General features: G+C 31.7%; 1 pseudogene; it reads left to right on the plus strand.

Moving 5' to 3' along the window:
- Nucleotides 1-1,460: 1,460 nt before the first annotated feature.
- LOC127115403 (probable flavin-containing monooxygenase 1) lies at nucleotides 1,461-7,330 on the plus strand (annotated as a pseudogene).
- Nucleotides 7,331-13,288: the final 5,958 nt, after the last annotated feature.

Genomic DNA, 13,288 nt, shown 5'->3' on the forward strand with positions numbered 1-13,288 from the left:
GCAACTGTTAGATATCCCCAAATGGAAGTGGGATAATATATCGATAGATTTTGTGGCTGGTTTGTCAAATATTCCTAGAATATTTTATGCAATTTGGGTGATTGTGGATAGAATGACTAAATTGATAACATCTTCATATATAATATTTTTCATGCTCTTGAGGTTGAGATGACCAAGTTTCTGGTGCCATAACTTAGTCTCATCAACCTTGGATATCAAACATGTTAATGGTTGACTTTTATTTTGAGATTTCCACAAATAAATGTTTTCTTGGGATCTTGAACCCTTCATTAACACTTCTTGATCTTTGTTTGAGACAATACATTCAAACTTGTTAAAGTTCACATTCAGATCTTGATCATGAAGATGTCTCATGATGATCAAGTTAATAGTTAGACCTTCTCCCAACAACATATCATAAAGACAAGGAAAACCTGGACCAACTAGTTTTCTTATGCCCTTGATTCTTCCTCTAGCTCCATCGTAAAATATAACATAACTATTAGAGTCAGACTTTAACTCTTCAAGATAGTTATTTTCTCCAGTCACGTGCCTTGAACATCCACTACAAAATATCAATCTTCTTTTGAGGAAACTCTATGAGATGTATGAGCTATTAGAGAGGTGATAGTTTCCTTAGGTTTTCACACTTTCTTATCCTGAGTTCCATTTCTTTCTGTTGAGCCTTTACTGAGTATAGGACTGATGATATTCATAAAGTATATGTTGGAACAAAATTGGTTCGTACCATATCCCTTAGATTTTGATGGTAACAAAGTATTTAAAGAACAATTTGGTATACTAATATTTGTTCAAGTGTGCAGGACTATAGACTAAAATTTCAGGAATAATCTAAGTATTGATTATGATAATGAACATCTAAAGAGAAACTTAAAGATCAGAATCTGAAGTATCAGAAATCAACTTCTGATGATCAGACTTTGAAGAGGTCAACGTTTGAAGACCAGAGTTTGAAGAAGTCAGCCTCAAATGATAAGAACCTGACGCAAAGATCAATGTGATTCTGATAGATAACTGTCAGACTCTAAGACTACTTTATCTTCTTCTGATCACGTGAAGACCTAATCTATTTTTCTCATAGAGTCAATTGGGATGCAATTGATAATTCCTTTTTGTAGTAAAGAAATTTATTTTCATTTTAAAAAAATTACAAAAATTATAATACTATAAGAACCATTTAAAAAAATTAAAAAATACTTACCCCGAATAATATTTTAAGAATATTACGAATTTAGTAACTTTAACTACAGTTTGAAAAAGTGCCGAGGCTGAAAAGTTTTATCTTTTCGTCAGAAGAGACTAGAAAGTCAGAGATACGATAAAAAAAAATAAAAATAGGACACATGTTGGTAAAGATCATCTTAAATCAAACAATTTTGAGACGGTGTTAACAACATCAGAGAACAAATATAATATTTTGATAAAGATCATCTTTAAAGCAAACAATTTTGAAACGATGTTAACAACACAAGAAAAACAAATATAGTATTTAAATAATTAATAGTCCGGTTCATGGTTCAATGCATTTATTTAAAAACACTATCTACCTCTATGTTAGTTCAACAGAGCAGAAAATAGCCATAGCAATCAATTATTGTTATCATCTAAAATGGAAAAAAGGGTTGCAATTATTGGAGCAGGAATCAGTGGATTACTTGCTTGCAAATATGCTGTAAAAATTGGATATAATCCAGTTGTTTTTGAAGCTGATGATGGCATTGGAGGAGTATGGAAACATACTATTCAATCTACCAAACTTCAAAACCCCAAACAAGCTTACCAGTTTTCAGATTTTCCATGGGATTCTTCTGTGAAGCAAGATTGTCCAAGTAGTGAGCAAGTGCTGGATTATCTTAACTCTTATGCTCAACATTTTTCCATTTTTCTTTATATAAGATTTAATTCCAAAGTTATTGATATTGATTATGTTGGAGCAAGATATTGATTATGGAATGGTGATGGAACTCCTTTTGGCTCCAAGGGAACATGGCATATTACTGTGCAAGATACTAACACTTTATCAACTGAGGTATGTATATTTTGATTGTAGTTTTGTATTTTATTTATTTATTTATTTGGTTAATTTCATATTTTTTGTTTGACCAAGTAATATTACATCTTTTATAATAGGTGATCTATTTGAAATAAAAAATAAAATAAAATAAATAATATATTTTAATTTTTAATATTTATTTTTTAATTTTACTCTTTAATTAATATTATCATTTTTAATATATAATAAAAACACTTTAATAAAAATATCATTCATTTTTTCAATTTTATTTTTTAATTTATGTAAAATGATTAACCGGATCAATCAATCATTATGGGATGAATGGAGAGAGTATGTTGAAAAAAAAAAGAATTATCAATAGTTTCTTTGCAATAACTTATTTAATTATAACAAAGAGAGAGACTAATATACTTTATCACCTTTTTATCATAACATTTACGATTAATATTACCATGAAAAGCAGATTGTTGATTAGAATGTTTGATATAATTCATATATCATTTTTTTTCATATTGATGACATATTCATCATATTCATATATGATTGAAACTATTACAATAATTTATCCATATTAAAAAAAATAAGGTGAAGAAATCAAGACTTATTTAAAAAAAATGTTATAATAGCACGTCCACTATAAAAAAATTATTTATAGTCACATGATATTCATATCACAACGTGAAAAATTACTACACAACACGTTTTTTAGCGACGTGAATTTTCACATATCAGGAAGACGTGCAGCAACTCTTTGCATCATGAAAATCACGTTACAATTTTGACACATGAAAATCATGTTGTAACAGTTTACCACGTGATATTCCTGACAAAACATTCTGCATATATTTTCCCACTTTATCTACTGTAATTCAGTATTACAATAATGACAAAAAAGATTACAGTGAGTTGCAACGTGATTTTCACGTGGCAAAGTTCTGAAGTGAAAATCAAATTATTAAATGATTTTTTTTAATAAAAAACTATAATTGTTATTTTATATTTTAATATATTTTAAAATTAATAATACAATTGTTATGTTTAAAAAACATTATTTCACACCATTATATTTAAAAAATAATATACTTTTTAAATATATTGAAAAAAATAATATATTATGAAAAATAATATATTTTAATAATATATTATAAAAATAATATATTATAAAAAATAATATTTTGTTTTAAATAAAAATATGTTTAAATATATTAATAAATTAATTTTTAAATTTGAAAAAAAAATTGCTTCAATACCTCAATGAAGATAAAAAAAAAGCTTGAATCTTGAAGCTTGATTTTAATAAATCTTGAACAATTTTTGTTAACAATGTTTGTTATAAAATTAAAAAAAAATCAACACAATATTTAACAAATAAAAAATAATATATTATAAAAATAATATATTATAAAAAATAATATTTTGTTTTAAATAAAAATATGTTTAAATATATTAATAAATTAATTTTTAAATTTGAAAAAAAAATTGCTTCAATACCTCAATGAAGATAAAAAAAAAGCTTGAATCTTGAAGCTTGATTTTAATAAATCTTGAACAATTTTTGTTAACAATGTTTGTTATAAAATTAAAAAAAAATCAACACAATATTTAACAAATAAAAAATAAAAAATTTAGATTGTCTTGAAATACCTTTTAATTTGAAGATGAAAATTGAAAGCTGATATTTGAGAAAGAAAAGGAAAAATGTTGGAAGAAAAAAATGATGGAGGAGAAAAATTTGAAAGAGGAAATTTGAGAAAGAAGCTGAATAATATATAGAGCAATCAGCCACGTGATTTTCACTTCACAACTTTCCCTCCTAAACATTTTTTATTTATTTTTGAATTTAACGTTGCGAAGTGATTTTCACGTCCCAACTTAAATTTCAAAAATTTTGAATTTCTCCCCATCTGCCAACCTGTGCACGCCTGACTTTTTTATTTTACATGACAAAGTTGTGAAGTGAAAATCATGTGGTAAAGTTGTGAAGTGAAAATTACGTTGCTGATTGTTCTATATATTTTCAGATTTTTTCTCTCTCACGCCTAGATTCAACTATTTTCTCAAATTTCCTTCACAACTTTGCCATGTGATTTTCACTTCACAACTTTCCCTCCTAAACATTATTTATTTATTTTTGAATTTAACGTTGCAAAGTGATTTTTACGTCACAACTTAAATTTTAGAAATTTTAAATTTTCCCGCATCTGTCAATCTGTGCACGCTTGACTTTTTTATTTCACGTGGCAAAGTTGTGAAGTGAAAATCACGTGGCAAAGTTGTGAAGTGAAAATTATGTCGGTGATTGCTCTATATATTTAGTTTTTCTCTCTCACGCAGTCATGATTCAGTTTCTCTCTCAAATTTCCTTAAGAATTTTGCCACGGGATTTTCACTTCACAACTTTACCATGTGATTTTTACTTCACAAGTTTCCCTCCTAAACATATATATATATATATATATATATTTTTTGAATTTAACGTTGCAAAGTGATTTTCACGTCACAACTTAAATTTTGAAAATTTCAAATTTCCCATCATCTGTCAACCTTTACACGCCTGACTTTTTTATTTTTCTTATTTTACTTTTTAAGTTGCAACACGATTACCACGTCACAATAATTTTTTAAATTTTTTTCAGCATTTCCCATGTGCAAGTCTGACTCTCAATTTTTTATTAATAAAAATATGTAGCGACGTAATTATCACGTCGCAACTCCCCTTTTTTTTACCACGTGATTTTCATGTCACTATATCACGTGGTTGGAGAAAATTTTTCTCGTAGTGAACAATCTATTTATCAGTTTATTAAATTAAAAAAATACGTCTTAGAGTTAATACTTCAATGTGTCATGTCACCTCTATTTTAATATGACACATTTCAAAACTCATTTTCACATCTCAAAATCAAATCACATTATTCTTCTTGGTTCAAAGTGGACAAAGGCATGTAGAAATTTAAATACTATAAAATATTGTTTGTTTTATTAGAAATTATAAAAATAAAAATAATACTTAAAACAAATACTTTTTGTCTCAAAATAGTAATTTCACAATCTTTAAATTTAAGTCACCCTCAAATAATATTCAAATATAATAGTATGTAAAACTCTTTTATCTATTTATATACAATCTACATTCTTAGTAATAATATTAATAAATAAATTAAAGACAAATAATAAAAAAGTTATTTTCTCACATATAAAAGAGATAGAAATCAAAATAAATAAATCACCAATAAAATCTTTTAAAATTTTTAGATTTGTAAAACAAATTTTAGATGACACTGTCAATTTATAAATATATTTTTTTCTTCAAATAAAATATTTCTTTTTGTTTATGATTAACTCATATTATAAATAAAATTTATTAATCATATTTATACAAAAATCTTAACATAATAAAAATTTAATGCAAAAGAAATAGAAATTAATTTCCGAATCTATGATCCGCTCCAATAATTTTTAAAATTCTTTAAAGTTACCAAAGATTAGCCCAATCGTCAAGACAAGACTATAATGTTATACTAACATCTATGATCAACTCCAATAATATTTCTCACAATATATAACATAAATTACTTTATTGTGAGATGTTATACAAGTATGAAATTTAAAATTCTTTAATGTTAAGAAAGTTTAGCTATAGTTTTAACAATGAATAACAAATAAGTAAATTTGGGCTGATTATGCTATTGGAAAATATAGGTGCACAAAGCTGAGTTTGTTATTCTTTGCATTGGTAAATATAGTGGTTTGCCAAACATTCCTGAGTTCCCTCTTGGAAAAGGCCCAGAAATTTTTAAGGGTAAAGTTATGCATTCTATGGATTACTCTTCCTTGGACAACAAGATTGCTTCTGAATTGATCAAAAACAAGAGTGTTACAGTAGTAGGCTCAGGAAAATCAGCTCTTGATATAGCTTCTGAATGTGCAGATGCAAATGGTGAGAATATAATTCTTTGCACCTTTTTCATATGAAGTTATGTTTATTTGTTCTGTAACACTTCTTCATCTCCCTTGATTTCTATAGGAGTCACCCATCCTTGCACGATTATCCATCGAAACGCACACTGGTTTCTCCTAGATTTCAACATTTGGATCATTGGTCTTGGATATTTCTATTTCAACCGTTTTGCGGAACTTTTAGTTCACAAGCCCGGAGAAAACTCCATTCTCTTCCTTCTTGCCATTTTACTTTCACCATTGGTAAGATACATTTTACAACCAACACTTTTCACATGTAGTTTGTTGTATCTTATGTAGTTGCACTCTTGATTTTTCAGAGATGGGGAATTTCAAAACTTGTTGAAACATATTTGAAATGGAAAATGCCACTGAAGGAATATGGACTTGTACCTAATCATAGTTTTCTTCAAGAAATCTCTGCATGTCAAATTGGGGTGCTTCCTGAGTTCTTTTTTGACAAAGTAAAAGAAGGATCCATTGTGATAAAGAAATCACAAAACTTTAGCTTTTGCAAAGAAGGTTTGATTGTTAATGAAGAACCTAAGCCTCTAGAAACAGATTTGGTTATTCTTGCCACGGGATATAAAGGTGACCAAAAACTTAGAAGCATATTCAAATCATCAACATTCCAAAATTATATTAGTAGTTCAGAAAAATCATCGGTCCCCCTTTACAGGTCAGTACCGTTTGATAATTTTTTATGTCATATACTTTTAGACTCAGTACTAGTAGCACCGAATCTTTGAAGAAAATCATTATCACGTAAAGACACACACCTACACTTATAATTAAATTCAACTTATTTATTTTGTAGAATTATTATGAGTGTCAATGTGTTATTGTCGATGTCGTGTCTGGTGTCTGTGTAAGTGCTAAAGTTCACCAAAATTAATACATGTTTTTCAATTTCAGACAAATAATTCATCCTCGAATTCCACAACTTGCGATGATAGGATACTCTGAGGGCATATCAAATATTGTTTCTAATGAAATGAGATGTCAGTGGCTAGCATATTTTTTAGATGGAAATATTGAATTGCCAAGTATTAAAGAAATGGAAAAAGATGTCAAAGTATGGGAAGAAAACATGAAGCAATATGCTGGAAAATTTTATTGGAGATCATGCATTATTAGTTGCGGGATATGGTATAACGATCAGTTGTGCAAAGACATGAAATGTAATCATTTGAGGAAGAAGAGTACTTTTGCAGAGCTATTTGAACCATATGGACCTGAAGATTATAATGGTCTTGTTAGGAAATGATTTTTTTTTAAATGCTCCTTTTGGTGTATTTGTCGTTATATTTCAAATGCTTACTACTTTACATGCTACTCCTTTTGTTTCTATTATTATCAATTGGTTAATGTATTTCTCATTAAAAGTGATATTTTATTAATAATGAAATATAATAAAATTAAATATTTTTAGAGTAAGGAGTAATCTTTATTGGAACAACCAATTATGTGGGTGGTACCCTGCTATCACATTTTCATGGGTGATGTTACGTTTTAAGACCATGGCCTTCAGTTACCTTTCATTGCTTTTGAACATCATTTTCTTTTTAAGTTTTTCATATCAAGTATTTTAAGACTTTGGCCTTCAATTACCTCTGGCATGGCATGGGTTTATATCAAGTTTTTTTTAGTATCTGTGTGTTTATTTTGAGTTGAAGCAACGTGTCTTGATTATTTGCTTCAGTTTCACTTTAAGTGAGAAATCAATGGACATGTGCAAGATCTAGTTATTTTGTCTCAATATTTTCAATCTTTAAGATTTTTTTCATCCATCATTTGGCTTTCACAGGAGGTTTGTTATTTTTAAGAATAAGAGTTACTCCCTCTATTTATAGTTTAGGATAGCTTGTTCCCTAAGCCAAAACCCAAAATTATAAAGGCCCAAAGTAATTAACACTACTAAAAATAGGTCTAAGTCGAAACTCTGTATGAAGCAACGTGCTTCGACACTTCGACACACTAATACAACTCGACACATTCTTGTTCTGTCGAGCAACCTGCTTCGACACAAGGAATTACAATTCAACACACCACCTAATTTATTGTGTCTACGTTATCTATATTCATCATAGCTCTTAGTCTTCTGAACACTTCGACTTGCACTCCCTTCATCACGATGTCTGCAATCTGATTCTCAGTTTTGTAGTGTTCCAAATTCATCTTCCTATCTTCTACCTTCTCTCAAAGATAATAGAACCTCATTTCGATGCGCTTGCTTCGACCAGGTGCTATCAGATTCTTCGCCAGATTGATAGCTACAGTAATTGCTCCATGACTCTTTGTTGTTATCTCTTTGACTAGATTCACCATCCACATTGCTTGACATGCACAAAGGGAAGCAACTATGTATTTTTCTTCGCATGACGATAATGCCACTGCTGACTCCTTTCTCGAACTCCAAGCAACTGGTGCACCACCTAGCATAAACACATAGCCAACTGTGGATTTTCAACCCTTAGCATCACTACACCAACTTGAGTCGGTGTATCCCACTATTTTTCATTCTTTTTCTTCATTAGTTGCAGGAAACAAAATTCCATAATCGAGCGTTCCTTTCTGATACCTTAGTATCCTCTTCGTCACTGCTAGATGTGATACCTTTGGCTTCTACATGAATCTACTCACCATACCTACACGGTATGCTAAGTCAAGCCTTGTGTGACAAAGGTATCGAAGTGACCCAATAAGTCTTCTATATTGGGTTGGGTTGACATCATCTAAATCTGAATCTTTTGACAGTTGTAATTTGGGCTTAACTGGAGTCGAAGTTGGGTTGCAATCTTGCATCTCAAATCTCTTGAGTATTTCGCCTGCATACCTTCTTTTATGCATCATCAAACCTCTACCACTCTTGTAGAATTTGATGCCAAGAAAATATGAAATGTCATCCAGATCTGACACTTCGAATTCCTTGTTGATATCACCTTTTGAAGTCTCTGATCTCCTTTTTACAACTACCTGTTATCCACAAGTTATCGACATAGAGGCATAATATAAGCAATCCACTCTTGCTTCTTCTTACATATACTCCATGTTCAGTTGTGCACTTCACAAATTCCTTCTCCCTTAGAAATCCATCTATCTTCTTGTTCCAAGCTCTTCGAGCTTGTTTAAGTCCGTACAGGGCTTTATGTAGCATGTACATATTTGTTTCTTCGCCTTGTTTCATATACACAGCTGATTGTGCAACATAAACTTCTTTTTCTAAGGGGCTATTCAGGAATGCACATTTCACATCCATTTGACACATCTGCCAGTTGTTCACGTTAGGTAGACCAACAACCAACCTGATTGTTTTGATCCTAGCAACAGGTGCAAAAACTTCGTCGAAGTCGATTCCTTCTTTTTGAAGAAATCCTTTCACGACAAGTCTCTCCTTATGTCAAGTCACTTCTCATTTGGGATTAAACTTCACCTTGTATACCCATTTCACATTGATTGCCTTCTTGTCTTGGGGCAATTCGATAAGTGACCAAGTGTTGTTGACTTCGATTGACTTCAATTATCCATTCATTGCTTTCACCCACTTTGAATTTTTCAATGCCTCGGCTATATTGACTAGCTCGACATCTGCATAGAAAGCATACTGTACTAGTTCACCTTCTTCATTGACCACATCATCTGATGTAATAAACATTCTTGCAACCTTGTAGGCATGTGTCTTGTTCTTTGAGGTCTGCTTCACCTCTGACTTCTTGTCGAACTTCTCTTTCGACTTCACTAGCTGGTTCATCACATAATATTCCCACTAAATCCTTCTTAACATTCTCAGTACAATCCCATTCCTTAATCCCATCTATGATCACGTCCCTGTTGATCACCACTTGCTTGTTCACTGGGTCGAACAACTTGTATCATCCAGTCAAATGATATCCTATTAGGATCATCTGACTTGATTTGTCATCAAGTTTTCTTCTCAACTGATCTGGCACATGTCTATGTGCTATAGATCCAAACACCTTCAGATGACTCAAGATAGTCTTGGCACCAAACCAACATTCTTCTGGCGTGATTCCTTCTAGCTTCTTCGTCGGACATCTGTTCAGGATATATATTGCAGTCGACACATCTTCTCCCCATAATTCTTTGGGTAGATCCTTGCCTTTCAAGATACTTCTCACCATATTCATGATGGTTCTATTCTTCCTTTATACGACTCCATTTTGCCATGGAGTGTAATGTGGCACCACCTCATGCACCATCTCTTCTTTCACACAATACGTCGAAGTCTTTTGACACATATTCTCCACCACTATCAGTCCTCAGAATCTTGAGCTTTAGACCGCATTGTTTTTCAACCATAGATTTAAACTTGAGAAATACCTCTATCACTTCACTTTTCTTCTTGATCGGGTAAGCCCACAGTTTTTGACTGAAATCATCTATGAATGTAACAAAGTATATGTTACCTCCAATCGAATCCACCTGGATAGAACCATATACATCAGAGTATATGACTTCAAGAATTGCCTTCGACTTGCTTCCTGCATCCTAACCAAAGTTCTTCTTGTGCTGCTTCGCCAGCACATATTCTTCACACACTTCATTTAGAACGTCGATTTCTGGTAATCCTGAAACCGTATTTCTTCTCTTCAAATATCCGATGCCTTTGAAATTGAGATGACCAAGTCTATAATGCCATATTCATTCGTCTCTATTGGTTGTTGTTGCAAGGCACTTCTGCTCCCACATATTAAGCTCAATCTTGAAGGTTCTATTCTGAGATATTAGAGCCTTCAAGATCAACCTTCCATTTGAGTCGAGAACTCTCATCATCTTGTCTTTGATCGACACCTTGTAGTTCTTTTCGACTAACTGCCTTATGTTGAGCAAATTTCCCTTCATGCCTGGTATGTACAACACATTTGAAATTATTAACCTCTTTTCATCTTTCCTCATAATCAGAATATCACCAACACCTTCAGCTGCTAGAGTATTGTCAGTTGCAAATTTCACCAAGTTATTCATTGAGGACGATATGTTGACAAACTAATCTTTCCTTCCAAACATGTGTGATTAGCATCCTGAGTCCATGTACCACTAGTCCTTGAATCTCTCTTTATCTCTTATTGTAACCATCAATAACATCTCTTCTTCTTCATGTTTTACCAACTTTGCATTAGTTTCTTGATTCTTCATCTTTTCTAGACAATCACTTGAATATGGCCATGCTTATGACAATTGTAACACTGAATATGACTCTTGTCTGGCGTTTGACCACCACCTCTTCCTCTACTTACACCACCACCTCTTTGGTTGCCTTGGTTTCATGGTTTTCTCTAATTCGACCAGTTTCCTTCTTGCTGATTTTGATTAGTCGAATTGTTGTAGCCTCCTCTGCCTTTGTTTCCATTCCAACTTCCTCTTCCTTTCCTTTATTTTGATAATTATTCATGCAAAGCCACATCACTCTTCGACTTTCTTGCATCTCTTTCATCCATTCTTTGTTCATGAGCTTCAAGCGTCCTCTGAAGCTCTTCCTTTGTCATTTTTGAAAAATCTTTCGACTCTTCTATGCATACTACCATGTGGTCAAACTTTGGAGCCAACGACCTCAAGATATTTCCAACAACAGATCTTGATGTCAACACTTCTCCACATAACTTGATTTGATTAACCAGTTTTGTAACCTTAGTGAAGAAATCAATTTTACTTTCATTTTCTTCCATATGAAGCAATTTATATATTCTTTTGTGAGTTTGTAACCTCACCTCTTTCACATTCTCTGCGACTCCAAACGACTTCTCCAGAATTTCCCATGCTTCTTTCGCTGACTTTACATCACTAACTTTTTCAAAGTTATCTGGATTAACACATTGATGGATTATAAAGAGAGTGTTATAATCTTTCTTTTTCAATTCTTTATCCCTTTCTTGATCCGTCGCGTTTTCTCCAAGCATTGTTATCATTCCTTCCCAAAATCCTAAATATTTTGATAACATAACACAACCTTCATCTGCTTGCACCAATTCTCATAATTATTGTTCTTGAGAATCGAAAGATTCGTTGGAAAATGCCTGTTCGGATGATTCATTGCCATCATGATTTTCTTCCCACGAATCGCTTAAACCAGAGCTCTAGATACCAGATATTGGAAATCCACCATAACCCGTGGAGAATTTCTATCAATCTTGATGAACAAGATTGTTATCAACCATGTAATGACAATGAAAAGAAAATAACGATTAAGAAACAAAGAAAATAATGTTGGAGAATAATAATAAGATTTTCTACAGAGTTTTCTCTCTGCCCACAACATGTGGAAAACTTCTTTATTCACTTTGCAACTGCAAAGTTAGGTGAATACAATATTATGAGTTATTTTAAGAATATGGGTTACTCCCTCTGTTTATAGATTTAGGCTAGCTCGCTCCCTAAGCCAAAACCCAAAACTATAAAAGCCCAAAATAGTTAACACTACTAAAAATATGCCTAATTTGAAATCCTATGTGAAGAAACATGCTTTGACACTTCGACACACTAATACAACTCGACACATCCTTGTTCTGTCGAGCAACCTCCTTCGACACAAGGAATTACAATTCAACAATATTTAAATGTACAATTATATAATAAATATACTTATAAACTAAAGAATAATCTTTGTAGGAACAACCAATTATGAGGACGAGACCTCGCTCACATATTTCCATGGATGATGTTATGATTTAAGACTATGGCCTTCGGTTACCTTTTATCGCTTTTGGATTGGTTTTGAAATCTAAAAACAGGAAGTGGCACAGCTTATTGCCAGTTTACCTGTTAATTTTTTATAATCTTGATTATAACATCATTTTCTTTTAAGTTTAATGTTGCCCCTCTCACTGATTTATCCTCTATTTCAAATTCATACTGAATGTATATATATTAAGGTGAAGTTGTGTGCCTCGGTTTTTCACGTGTTCCACTTTAAGAGATATTTCACTTGACATGTGCAAGATCTTGTTATTTTGTCTCGGTATTTCCATTCTTCAAGCTATTTTCATCATCATTTGGCTCTCTTGGGAGGTTTGTTATTTTTTTCTCAATTTACAGAGGAAAGCAAGATTTGAAATTTTTATTAATTTAAATACTTTTGAAATATGGGATTTAATAATCAATGATCTGGTTATTCCTACTTTTTGCTTTGACGATAAAGTTGTAAATAAAGATGTTTTATTATGGAACCAAAATTGGCGTTGACTATTGGTAGAAGACTCTGAATCGACGATGTTGATCTCTGATGTGGTAGCGCGGGGGTGAACATGTAATGTTATCACTCTAACATCCAAGTCG

Source organism: Lathyrus oleraceus, chromosome 1 (assembly GCF_024323335.1).
Source record: "Lathyrus oleraceus cultivar Zhongwan6 chromosome 1, CAAS_Psat_ZW6_1.0, whole genome shotgun sequence".
Taxonomy (NCBI): Eukaryota; Viridiplantae; Streptophyta; class Magnoliopsida; order Fabales; family Fabaceae; genus Lathyrus; species Lathyrus oleraceus.